Here is a 13,885-nt window from a genome sequence, read left to right as displayed (position 1 = left end):
ATCCCGCCACCCTCTCCCTAGCCGCACTGTATTGTCTCCCCTCGTAAATAACACCTTGACACGCTCCCGTACTCCTTGTTCAAGTCAAATCAACCCTCGTGCGCGTCGATGTGCTATCCGGTGGGCCGGCGTTTATGCATTTATGGACAGGCCGAGTATAAGAATTGCCTAGTTCACCCGCTCTTGGAACCACTGTATTTCAAAAGCCTTTTATTGCTACCGATTAGATACTCAGAAATTCACACATAATGGCTAGGGAAATGTCTCTGCCATTGCATTCTTTTGAAATAAAAGTGCAAATTTTACTCCCTGAAGAAACTACATTACTGTGTTTTCATAAATACCTTGTAACATGTAGTTAATTTGTGAACGAATTAGATTTATCAAATGGGTGGTTCTAATAACATAGGAAGAGATTCTAATGACATTAGGAGAAAATGGAAAGCTAATGTAAACTCCGGGAAGGCATAGTATACCCTTGCTGGGTTGGGTTTGAGGCAGGGTGGCTTGAAGATAGAAAGAATTGTCTGGGGAAAAGGTAATGGGAAACAGTGTGGAGGGAGAGCCCGGTAGAGATAGAAGGAACAGGAGAGGAGAGGCGACATAGAAAAGAAACACGTGAACTTGAGCGGGTTATGGGATATAAAAATGCAGAGCTGCAATTAGGATTGATGACCAGTGAGCATGCGCATTTCCGGTGTTTCTTGGTTTCTCGGTCTCAATTCTTCTCAGAATTCTCACCTAATGAGGTATTTTATTTCAGTCTACGTTTCAACTCTGTGGACTTGTTCGCCATATTTAGAATTACATATGCTTGTCCACTCTTAAAAAAAGTGTATTCAATATATCGATTGTCACTTTTTAGGCATTGCTTATGCTGATTTTCAGATATCTTCAGTTCTGTGAATTCTTAATAAAATGTTTTGAAACAAAATAAATATAATTATCATCTAATCCCACCAAATCACTAACCACTGCAGAGTGAATTTCCCGCGGAATAATTCGTTTTTTCAAAGGTCCAGGTTACGCGAGACAGAAAAATGGCAGGTCTGTATGTTATTTAACATTGAAGAAGGAAATAATTGAATTTTACACTTGATCCAAAGGAATAAACCAAGATAACCTCATGACTCCCCGTAGCCTCCCGAGCATATTAACAGCAAGCACCGCACTGCATATTGGAAAGAAAATCAATTAATAATTGCGGCAAAACCAAGTGAGTGTAGGTAGGTTGCCCTGCTATTTGCTTTAAGCCGTTCAAAATATAAACATGACCTTACTCCAAAGATCCTTTTCCTATAGGCATAGCTAAGTTTACTCACCTAAACAAAAAAATACATCGCTATCACAACAACCAGCTGCAGCGTGTCGACCTTATTCGTATTCTGATTACGAGTATTTTAAGGGAAATGACGAGATTTTATAATAACAATTGAAGAATCGCTAATTAAAATATTCATTTTATGACTGCTTCCAAATATATTCACCCAAAAATATCAAAAGGCATTGCTATGATTACGCTTTCCTGGGTATACAATTTAAAATCCATCCTTAATTATTTAACATTCACGATTTCCATTGAAATTAAAGCATCCCAGACTAAATTGGTGTGCGCTGGAAACTAAAAGTAGTCAATCAAACTTATTTTTATAGTGTCTCAATGTGCTGATGCATCTTTAATTATAAATAATCATTCAAGTTCATTAGTCGATGAGAACTTAAGTTGGGAATAATACAATCACGAACACGGTCTTAATTGAGAAATGCTCAATTTATGAACTATGAAATCAAATAATTCATCAAAATTGGATTTTTTTCTGGCCTCTTATCTCCAATAAATTAGAAAACATTGGGTTAAAACTATTTAAAGGTGTATACAATAATTTTTATTCTAAGTAACATTTGAAAATGTAAGCGCTTAGTCTCACGTGAAATTTACTGATAGATTCCCGAGATTTCCGTAAGTTCCGTATCGACAGGAGATGCGAAGAGGTAGGTGTGAATACGAAGTCATTTCTGGTTCGCAGGAGAGAAAAGCACAGATGATAAAGACTTCTGAAGTAATGCTCAGAACAATACGGAAAGGAGATTATGTAAATCCCGCAGATCCCGCAGTCAAAAAAGCACTCAGATTGATTACTTACAATTACAGTGAAGGATGAGCACTATATGTTTGTATTGCCTAGTCTGCGGACAAATATTTCCAAGAACTATTGTTCGGAAGGCTAGAATTGATCGCTTGTGAATTATTAGAGTAGCAGTTCAAGTGTGAAGAATTGCATTCTAAAATCCTCAGTAAGATTCGATAATAAAGAGACCATACTTCTCTTTTCGCTCGACAGAAACGGACCGAGAGGGAAATCTGTCCATTTCACCGATCCGGATAATTAGCAAATATCCTCGTGTTGCCTCAGAAATGTCAATGTAGCAGACAAGTGTGGCACACGCGGCTCCCGATCGTGCAAGGGCGCACCCCTCCTCGTCTTCCATCCCCCGTGTAACCCCTCCGTACGCCCCCGCGTTTAAGCAAATGGGAGCGACCCCGACCCAGTAAAAATCCCCCTCCGTCTCTGCACCCCCACTCCCTGCCCCCCCACTTCACTCTCCCCTCCCCTCAAGTCCCCAGTCGGGTGACCTCCAACCTCTCTCCCTTCCCTGGCCCCGACCCCGCCACCTTCCATACTCCCCCACCTCCCCCCCCTTTTCCCCTCCCAGCATCCGGTCCCCACTCCGCAGCATCGTCATCTCACACCCCTGTGGCCCCTCACGCCTCACGGCCGAGGGGTCCGTCGGCCCTCCTCCTCCTCGGACCCCGTGCACGTCCCCACGCACGCCGGGGGCGCGGGAGCCCTTGACCCTCCTCACGCCACGCCCGACTCGCCCCTGTCCCACCCGCCAAAAGACGATCTCCGCGGGGAACGAATACGGGGCGCCCGCGAGGAGAGACAGAGACCGGGTCGCCCTCGTCTGTTGCGCCTGGACTCGCCCTTCCCACTTTTTCTCCCGATCCCATTGGGGTATTCCCCAGCCACGTCGCTGTTACTTTGCCCGCGGTTAACGATAATTTATTGAGTAATGGTAAATTCTCCAGTAATTAGATCTATCTTACTTATTTCTCATTAAATTAGAGTGTGGAACTTGTAGGTGACAGTAATCAGGAGCTCGTATTATTTATGCACAAGATGATGAAAAATATACATTTTAGCATGCATTAATATACACCCAGATGGCCTTTAAAATAAGCAAGGACTACACGGTTTATAAAATATTAAGAAATATTCCATTAAAATAAACTTTGCCAGGAGTTATTCGGTGCAATCACTGCGAATTTCAAAAAGTTGAATTTTAATATCACGAGCCATATTTCCGTTATAGAACCGGTTTCTCCCTCATCAGATACGTTTATTTGTATTTTGCGCGTTTACCTAATGATTCTGATTAATAGTGCCCGAAACTTCGTGTCACAAAAATGAAATCGTTGCTCAATTATATGAAGCTTCATTTTTTATCATAAAACATTGTGTTTGTAATGTTTATAGGGTTTTCAATCTAGATTGGTATTCCCATAGATGAATCTTATCGTCTCTGGTGCTATTATGTTTAGCTAAGGTATATTTTTTTAAAATGGAATTCCCTGATTTTTTAAGAGAATCTTACATCCAAATGGCATGACCTAATACTGGAAGATTGGAGATTTCATTCAAGTTGGTTGGCAAAGCGACCAAATCCCATGAATTACCATTAAGACGTCATGGAAATGCAGAATGCGCTCCCTCGTCTTATTTCTATTCAGGTAGCAAACAGTAGGTTGTTTGGGAGGATCTTATTATGCTCTTTGGATGTCGCAATCTAAACTCTAAGCCGTTGATTCTGTCTACAAAGAGGTCCGTGGTGACCTCAAAGGGTTGTTACTAAGCTTTTGTGATAAACCTCAATGCTTCCTCAGCGTGTCAGACATCAAAATAGCCTATACCATTATCCCAGTTCGCGGATACTCATCAATAGATGGCGTCAGAGCAAAATTTCAATGTTTTAACGTTCTAAAAACTTATCAAGAGTTTTCCCTGGATGTTGGTTGATCCAGGATAGTCTAGACACTGTCAAATTATGGCCACTATGGCAAATCGTGTCATTGGAAGGTGAAAATAGTAAGCTAGACCAAACCAGATCCGGCTACATACAATAGGCTGGAAAGGAAGCCACATAATTTACATTAAGGCCATCTGAATGAAAACGCAATTGTTTTACAACGCCGAGAAAAAAGTACGATAGTGAGTTGATGTACAATCAGAAATGTTTTACACTATTAAAAAAGAGTCATTGGACAATAAATCAACGTTTGCCAAAACACCCAAAGAGCTGGTACTGCAAGCATAGCTTGAAGAATTTGTGGGAAAACTGTTCTAACTCTTACGGTTAATACTATACCCCTTGAGTAATGTGTGCTTAAATAATTATAGCAAAATTCGGTGATCAAGAATACTCCTATGACGAGTATTGATCCTGCGAGAAGTTTAATGACAGCCACTCATAAAAAGACGGATTCAATTGAACGCAAACTCAGCACAACTTCCACTCTATTGCACGAAGATGCAGCAAATTATATTATTATCCGATAGTAGTGACGGTAATAGTTTTTGAAGTAAAATCACTGTAAGTCCCAAGCCACAGCAAGAGCTGATATGCAAGCGAGTTGAGCGTTGCACCGTTTCCACTAGGTAAGGGCGTAACTTCTCGAACCCGTTGGTGCAAAAATCAGTCGTTGAATGTAGAAACCTTTTAGCTAAATTCAATAGACTTATCATACCTAACACCGGAGATGTCATGGGTATCTATTTGTTTGGTATTCTGTGTACAGCAATTGTAGTAATAAACTGAGAGCCCCTCCTTATTTCTACCTCTCCCCCCGCCGAAACGTCCCACGATCTCCTTGCTCCCTGACCTTACTTGAGGTGCGGATGACCTTGATTTCGGAACGCCCCAAAATCATTATCCATACGATACTGGAAAATGGATTCTGCGTGAACTGAAGAGAGGGCAATGAAATTTCACTCGACAAATGGCTGACCCAGTAATAACCGAATGAATTGTAATCACGACTCAGTGAAAGGCGATTAGTTCTCTCGCATGGAACTTGGTTTCAGCAGCGTGCCAAGGCTAGTTATGGCACCCAATGTGATATTTTCTGTAATTTACATCTACATCTACAAAATATCTCCAAACCACCATATTGTGAGTGGCAGGGGGGGCAGCAACACTTGGAATTAGAGATCATTAAAATTTATTTCGCAACTCAAATTCGTACACTACTTCTGTTAGGATCATAGGTTTGGGATCTAATACGAAAAATGGTATTAAATGATAGCATTTAAGTTGATGCACTGGTATCAAAGGTTTATAAGCAGTAAGAATCACCAAACATAAAATACAAATGCTGAATAGGATAAGGAGTTTCATTTATGTACGTATATCAAGAAGATATGAAGATTATCCATGGAGTCAGCTTATGTCTCCCCTCGTACAACGACGTTGTGATGAGGTATTGGTAATAGTGTTTTCCGATTGCGCTATGTAATAATTTCAGGCGCGGAAGTAAACACAAATCGAATGAGTAATTCCACCATTACGTGAAACTGCTGACCTCCATTCTTTCCCGAAACAGGTCGCGCTCGCGAAGTCAAAACATGTCAACGAACTCTCCGACTAAGCCGAAGGTCGCGGTTTCTAGTCTCGACCTCGAACATAAATGCTGCTGGGCCACGCGATAGTTACGTGAGTATTGGAATCCACGATGCGGAATGACCTCTGTCAGGGGACTTCAAAAACCTATATTCCGGATAGCAAAAAGTGTCCACCATCACCACCTGAATACTCTGCCCTAGACATCCAATTCCCCGTCCGTCCACCCTTCCCTCCTCTCCGCCCCGTGTCCGTGAGAAGAGAGGTGTGACATTCGAAAATTACCCAATCCCCGGAAGCGACTGCTTTGTTACGCTAGGAGACCGGTCTTCTCGTTTCCCGTACTCTGCTCGCTACCCCTGGCACGCCCCGGCACCACGGTGCCCCTCACTCGACTCTCCAGCACTCTCTATTTCCCCCTCCCCGAGAATACACCCGGAAACCCTCACACCCTCCCGAATGTGCCGAGGGGTGGGGAGGGAAAATGGGAATGCGAAAAATATAAATTTAGGGACCCAGGGAGGGAGAGAGAGAGAGAGAGAAGGATGAAGAGGAGGGGAGAGGGAGATGTAGGGGAGAGTTTCGAGCAGAAAGAAAGGAGAGGGGTCCTTACCCCTCTCACCCATGGATCCCCTTCATCCACCCACCCCCCCTCCACCCTTGCGCCACGCCCCCACCACATTCCCTCCTCTCCCCTCCGGTCAACGAAGTGTCAGCGGCGACTAACGTGAGGTGGCTAACCACCTCTTCCCTCCATCTCCTCCCGCCCTCCCTCCCTCTCTCTCTGGCTCACAAACACACACCGTTTCCCCGGAAATCGCCCCCGGGGTGAGGAAACGTTGACGAAAATGTAAGAAGAAAGGAGAGAAATGAAATAAAGAGAGAGAAAGAGTGAGCGAGAAAGGATGACTCAATGAAAAAAAAGAGACGAATTAAAGGCGACGTGATAGAAAAATGAGAAAAGTATGTGGGTTTGTACCTCCTTTGGCGAAGCCGCCGGCAATTGAAGCATTTTTCACTCCAAGTTTGAATTCGCCCCTTAATTCTCTCAGCGGTGTGTATTTCAAATGCTTAGGGATGTGTGTGTGTGTACGTGAGACAGAAAGAGAGAGAAACAAATCCTTAATTTAGTTCGTGCTCTGTTTGTAAATGCCGTACGGATTAGTAACCACATTTAACGACAACCTCTTAGACTATTGGACAGATTTAATTTCAAATTAGGAACGCATATGTCTTCTACAACGTTTTGACTTGGATGCAAAGATCTTATGTGTCAACATGCGGAAAATTATACTCAGAGTTAAAGTCGTGGATAGAAGAGTATGGATATGTGTAACTTTAACGCATGGTCGGGGGTATGATGACCTATAATCAACCACAATAAACCACCCGACGGCTGGCATGTTAGTAAGTCCAGAGCTGATTGAGTTTCCATCGAGTGTGCCTTCGGTTTCCCTGAAAGCCCTGGTACCCGGAAAGAACCACACAGCTTGGAAGAAGTTGCCGAGGGTGTGCAAAAGTATCGCCCGAGTTTTTGCGAGCACTTCTCTTGGGTAGCCTAAAGTTCTACAGAACAGACTACTGTACACTACGCCTGTACATTTTCAGGTTCTAAATATCTAATAGCATTTCCTTATTTGGTTTGAAAATATCCTTGGAATTTGTTATTACTATCTTTAAGAGCTATTTCTAGGTCATTAAATGAGTAAATGAAAACACAAATACTAGAATTTTCGTCACCTGGATACTATAGGCATTTGCACTGCGAGTTAAAGATTCATGGACTCGGACAGATCTGTGGCTGAGGAAGGCAAAGGGATAACTGAAAACTGGTGAATTCCCTGTCCTACTTAGACGTAAACCTCTAATCCGAGCGTTTGCTTCTTCCAATTGCACCTCAAATTTCTAATTTGAAGCTTACCACCGCGTCCTATTGCTTGTGTATTACTTTAAATGCACATTTGGCTTGGGAGTACCGTTGATTGCTTTTAATATCGGCCAGGGCCCTTCTCCACATCACTTTGTCATCACCGGAGCCAGATGCTACATCAATGTTGTATGTACATTCAGGTAAGATTGGAGATGGCTCGCCCCAACTGATCCTGTTCGTCTTTCAAAGCATTGGCCAAAAATGGGATGCATTGCGATCACCTGCTCTTGAATTTGTCGTTGATGCGTGCCCTACGTGCGAGTGTGAAAAAAATATCGGAGCACCCTCAAGGCGTTGGGCGGAGCCTTGGGTTCACTTGTTTGTTGTTTTTTTTACCCTCTGCTGTCCCTCTTTCCTTTCTTTCCCCTCTCCCGCTGACCAAAGGAGGAGGAAGGGGAAACAGTCGGAGACTCTTCCTTACCTCCCCCTCCTCCCGTGACATGCCTCTTTGTCCTTTCCCTACGACCCCTGCCCTTCCCATCTCCACTCTCCCACCCTTCACCTCCCCCGAACCTTGCCCGAGATGGGAGGGAGGGTTCAGGGGCGCCGCCGCGCCATCGAGGGCGACGGGGGTGGATGCCTCATTTCACGAAGCAGAAATTTCTCCCCTTGGAAGAGGACAAAAATGGGGAAAAGTCGAATTGATAAGGCTAATGGAATTTCTAAATTTTAAAAATGCATATGTATATTTGTGTGTGTGTGTGAGCATATATGTATATATATATATATATATATATATATATATATATATATATATATGTATGTATGTATACACATACGTAATAGAACACTTTTAGCCTCCCTCCGGAGAAAAGCACCGCGCGAACATAATCGACGGTAGTCCATCCAATCGTTGGGAGGAGTCGATTCGAGTCGATGCTCAATATTTAGGTAAACAAACGGGTATGTATATTAGGTCAGGACCAATGATTCTCCGTCCTAAAAAATGACAGCATTCAAGTGGACAAAATTAGGGCTTCAAGATGGTGCTTTTACATTTGCATTATTGCATAATCTAATAGCCAGGTAAAATTATTCTGGTATTCTAGTTGTGATACCGTCAAAACATACTGCATTCACCATTTCAAAAAACCTTGACGAATTTGAATGATGCATATTTCTTAAAACAACAGAATTCGGTTGCAATCAATCCATGCCGATCAATTAGTCGCTTTTAAGAAAGAGTAATATCCATAATATAGTGGTTGTATTAAAACAATTATGCCTGCAGTGTCCTATTATTGTTAAATCCTATAGCTTAACGACAAAATAGTTTTTCTAACCCTGCATATTAATATCTGTCATATCCAATAGCATGTGATGACTCTCGTAGAAACCATAGTTGTGGCGAAGCAGGGTATGATCCGAAAAATAAGGTCGATCGAAAGAAGTAAACTAGAAATGCTATCTCACGATGTTGACATATTCCAGAGTTTATTTTCGTTCAGGTCTTTGAGAAATTGTGTCAACTGTCACCTCAAAAATTCAATTTCAGGAAGTGGTTTACTCAATGAGGTTTACATTCAAGAATCATCATAGCACGTTTCTTAATCTTGTTCTTGGAAAACTTGGACGTGATGGCGTGACACCTATTCACTCTAGGGTTCTCAGGGTGGATCCTGAGTATCTTAACAGTGCGGAGATGAATGATTTGAATATGTAAAATATTTTTATCAATTACCCGAATATTTCCCTTTCGACACAATTCTTTTTGACAACACTTGGCTTAGAGGCGTGTCCCAGTGGTTAGAGTGTCGGCACACCTAACCGATGGCCCACTTTTTGATTCATTTTGTCATATGCTCTTGTGCACTTCCAGCCGAACTTAACCTGTGCTTTTTATCTCGGAAATTAGAATTTCTTTGAAAACTGCGGACGGAAGAGAGAAAATATTAGGCTCCACCATCCTGAACATTTTGAAATTCACTCATCTGGTTGGCATTACTCCCGCCAGTCAAACCAAACCCTAGGTTGAAGATTCTGTATGGGTCATTACATATGAGAGCTGTGAAACTACTTCCTCCGATTTTATCCTTTCGCCCAATTCTCTATAGATGTGATGACAAAAGAGAAACAGCGGGTGTGTTTTCTTTGTGTGAGAACTAAAAGGAACCGTTCGATCCCGATGATTAAAGATATAAAAAGGAAACAAGGTCGAGAGTGTCTGGAAGGGAAGGGCGATTGGCGAATTCGCGCGTTGATCTCTTGTGCGTGCGCCGTTTCAGGGGGGAGGGATCATAGCGGCGGAGGGAGGATGATGAAAGGGTACGAAGACCCGGGCGACGGAAGAAAGAGCTCCTGTGCATTTTGCTCTAGCAGCTGGCGGGGGTGGGTGGAGGAGGGGACGGGAATTCAAGGGTTACAGGGATTGGGGGGACTGCGAAACTAATAACGCACCAGTCGAACGCATAGGAATGAGAGAAAGATCACGCGTGACCACAGTCAACAATCCGGGAGTTGCCTGGATAGGTCAGCTCACCCTGTTCTAGGCCAATCTCGACCAATTTCACGCGTGCGAGTCGATGAAGCCAGTGACCTTTCACTTTCCAACTGCCGTTTTTCGAATATTCCTTCGATTAAACGTGGTGTAGATACTGTCACCCCTGTCTAGGATCGCCACCCGGATTCAAAACTGGGGCCTTGTCATAGTCGGTCGCAACACTTTGCGTGATGACGCGCGCGTGGAGTAGACGAAAGGGAATTACACAAACGCGTCTTGAAAAGGGTTCTGGTGACCGTCCTCAACGACGGTGCACCAGGACCGGGAACACTCATGACTTCAAAATCAAGGCCATCACGCGGCCATCCGTTGCACGTTTTCGACACAGCACACGAAATAATCCCACGGATTCATTCCGTCATTTCGAAAAAAAAGGGTGCATATTAAATTTATGTGACATCCTCGCGTTATCTTCTGATTCCACCCACAACTTTAATAATCCGAACAATGATCAATCTCGACGATCACCTACCTGACACTTTGAGCACCTCCTCTTCCTCCTGACACCTGTCCTCCCCTTCCTTCCCACCTCCTCGCCCGCCCCTCTTCCTCCTTCACGGCTCCCCTGCCGAGCCTTGTCCTTTTGCCCGCGTCCCTTCCTTTATTCCCCCTCGGCCGCCGGATGCACCCTCGACGGAAGACAAGGGAAGGGGGCCTCAGGACACCATGGCCGAAGAAGATAAAGACGAAGCTGGCGATGAAGACGACGCCGGCGAAAGGGTAGGATGTTGATTTCTGACGACGCCGCACACGGGGGGGGAGGGGATGTGTGGGCACTAACACACGCACGGGAACCACAAACAACCACGCTTCCCCCTTCTCTGTTCACTCTCTTCTGCCGCCCCTCAGCCCTCGGCCATGGGCGAAGTGAGTCGCGCTCCCGCGGGAGATGGCCCCCACGGGTTGGGATTGCTGGCGCACCTGGGTCCCCCGTTCCCCGGACGCTTCACCCCCGCAACCACCCCGCGTCCCAGGACCCCATCGGAGGGTGGGATTTGGGTGCGTTTGGGAGGGTCCCGACGACACGCCTTTTGTTTCTCTTCTCTTGGTGGGGCTGTATTATCTTCCCTTCGTGGGGTGCGTGTGTTTGTGGGTGTTTGTGTGTTCGGAGATCGAGATGTAGGGTTTCGGGGTGTGGACCGCCCTCTCCCTCTCCTCTCGAGGTGCCGCGAAGGGCGTACGAGGAGGCAGCAGGGTGGGACGGCGGCGAAGGGAGGGGGGAGGGTGTTTTGAGGGTCGCTGAAGGTTCGTGTGCGTGTTCGGAATGGGGGTGGGGAGGGAGGGGGGTGAAGAAGGGAGGTGGTGCGTGGGACCGGATCGCCCAGCCCCGGTCTCTGGGGGTGAAAATCTAAAAAAAAAATGGGGGCTAGTTGATGCGGGAGCGGGAGGTTACCAAGGGGACGTGATGAAAGAAGGGATACGCACGGTCTCGGAGGGGTGGGAGAGTGGGGAAGGTGACCAGACGAGAGTCCGGTGTTCCTGGGATACCACCTCAAGGAAAAAAGCGTGTGAATGTCCCTTTCTCTCTCATTCTTTCTTTCCTCGTATCAATCCCTGAAACTTGGTGGTGCTTGGGAGCGTTGGGGGATGGGGGAGGGTGGTGTGCGTTTGTAAGTTACGGGGACGCACTCGGATGGGCGTTCACTTCTCACTCGGGATGGGGGATTGAGAGTAATGGGCGGGGGTTGAGGGTTATCGGGTGCGTCTTGATTCACCCCCTTCACCTGTCCGCGTTTAAAAACAAAAGGAAATCGCTTGAACTGCCGTTCTTACTCTTTTCCACCCGCGGAGCACTGTCAAAGCTGAGGTATCGGCTACCCTCCGTCACTCCAGGACGGCGATGATGATGATGATGGGGGGCGGGGGAAGGAGGGTGAAAGGGGATTTGGGTGTGAACCAGGGAGGTCGAGGAGCCACGTCCGCGGGGATGCTGCTGCCGGGAGGGGGATTGCGGGAAGAAGAGAGGGGGAAGGGGATTTGGAGGAATTTTGTCGAGTCCGGAACGTGGGTCGAGCACGAACGGATATTTACACTCCGGGGGCGCGCGGACCGGCGTGGCACATCCCGCCCGTGTTCATTCCTTAGCCTGAAATTCTCGAGCACTCGCGTGCGTGTGTTTCCTCGCGTACATGATGCTCTTGCCCGTATTCAATTTTCTTTCCACCCCCCCGCTTCGGAAGAGGAACGTGCGGAACTCTCATACAAATATATAAATGTATGTCCCTCTCCCCGTCGTGAGTGGGAGAGAGAGAGAGGGAGGGCACTCACTAAGTTACGTCCACCCGCGAGATGTGTGGAAGAGGGAGAGTTCTCCGAGAGGGAGAGATGAGGGTGCACGGTCCCTCCGCCGTGGAGTCTCCTCTCGCGCACACGAAGAGAGCACCGGCACGCGGCGAGGTCCAGATATCTGGCACAGCCTCCGGAGGTGGTGGTCCGGCCACTCCTCCAGCCCTTCTCCCCGCTCTTCTGTTCCCGCTCCCTCTCCGCGAGAGCACACACCCCCTTTTGCCACACCCCCACCCCTCTCTCACTCTCTCCCCTCTCCCCCCTCTCGCCTCCCCCGCTCCTCGACACACCCCTCCCGCCCCTCCACGTCCTGTGGTCCCGGCCGAACGAAAGGACGAACCCTTCCCACCCACTCCTCCTCCACTACCCCACCCACCCTCCCAGTCCGCACCCCCCACCCTCGGGGGAACCCTTTTCCCGGACCCTCTTTCCGCCGCCTCGTCCCCCACCACCCCTATCCCCTGCCTCCTCCTCCTCCGACCCCCCCTCACTTCTCCCATTGAGGAGAGAGAGAGAGAGTATAGGGGATGAGGTGTATGCGTGCGAGAGGGCGGGGGGGGGGACCGGTGGGAGGGAGGTTTTTCGCGCTCCTGTGTCCTGAAGCCGGTAGCCACTCTGTTGCACGGCGGTGCCCCACCCCACCTTTCCGACGGAGGCCACGGTAGGTACCTCCATGGAGGAGAGAGGGGGGGTGAGAAACGCCCCTCTTTCCCCCTTTGGTCTCCATGCCTCCCTCCCACGCCGAGATACTCGCTATCTCGCGCTCTTCCCGTATCCCTCGGCAGCTAGCTGCCAAAAACCTCCTCCCACCCCCCCTCTATCCACCCCAACCCCCAATCTCCCTCAGCCCCATCCCTCCCTCTCACTACTCTCACCCCCGACCCCCTCATCCCTTCCTCGTCCCCTTCCTCCGTCCCCCCCTGCGCCCCCACCCCTCTTTTTCCTTTCACCCCTCCCTCCTCCCCGCGATTTCCCCCCCAAACGACTCCGCCCATTCCCCGTCCCGGCATCCACGGAGGCCGGGACCTCTCCACCCCCCCTCCTCCCACCACCAGCGACGCCGCCCCAACAGGGTTTTGGATCGCGCCAGCGCAAAGCGTCCCGTTCATTGATTTTCGACGACTGGGGGGTTCCTCTCTGTATACAGTTCACCCCTTCCCTCTACCTCCACCCTCCCTTCACACATAGCCCCCGTCCCCTCCGCTCCCGCGTGTACCCCTCCCACACCCCATCCCCCTCTCGCCATCCCCCTCCCCCGGGGGAGGGAGGGGAAGTCGGAGGAGGGAGAGAGGTGGCGAGCCTTGGACCAGGGAGCCTTGTTGAGTGTGGAGGGGGGTGTTTGTGTGTGTGTAGAGGAGATGCTACCCTCTTCCCTTCCGTGATCCTCTCTCTCGCTCCTTCGACCCGTCGCGCATGCTCCGTAGTGTCGACGCGGAGGGAGGGAATGTTTTAAAACGCGCGGGGTCGTCCCCCGAATCACCCCCTCCCTC

The 13,885-nt window shown here is 47.8% G+C and overlaps 1 long non-coding RNA gene across 1 annotated transcript in view; it reads right to left on the bottom strand.

Moving 5' to 3' along the window:
• The window catches only part of LOC139698979 (uncharacterized), a 502,793-nt gene extending 492,153 nt beyond the window's left edge, over positions 1–10,640 (bottom strand). Inside the window, exon 1 of the long non-coding RNA XR_011703039.1 lies at positions 10,582–10,640. This is a non-coding gene — a long non-coding RNA (uncharacterized lncRNA). The remainder of the gene's footprint in view (positions 1–10,581) is intronic.
• Between the last annotated feature and the right edge of the window lie 3,245 nt (positions 10,641–13,885).

The sequence above is a fragment of the Hetaerina americana genome, unplaced genomic scaffold (assembly GCF_022747635.1).
Source record: "Hetaerina americana unplaced genomic scaffold, ioHetAmer1.1.p SCAF_10, whole genome shotgun sequence".
NCBI lineage: Eukaryota > Metazoa > Arthropoda > Insecta > Odonata > Calopterygidae > Hetaerina > Hetaerina americana.
The sequence above is the reverse complement of the archived record's forward strand: the minus strand, read 5'-3'. Positions and strand labels throughout refer to the sequence as shown.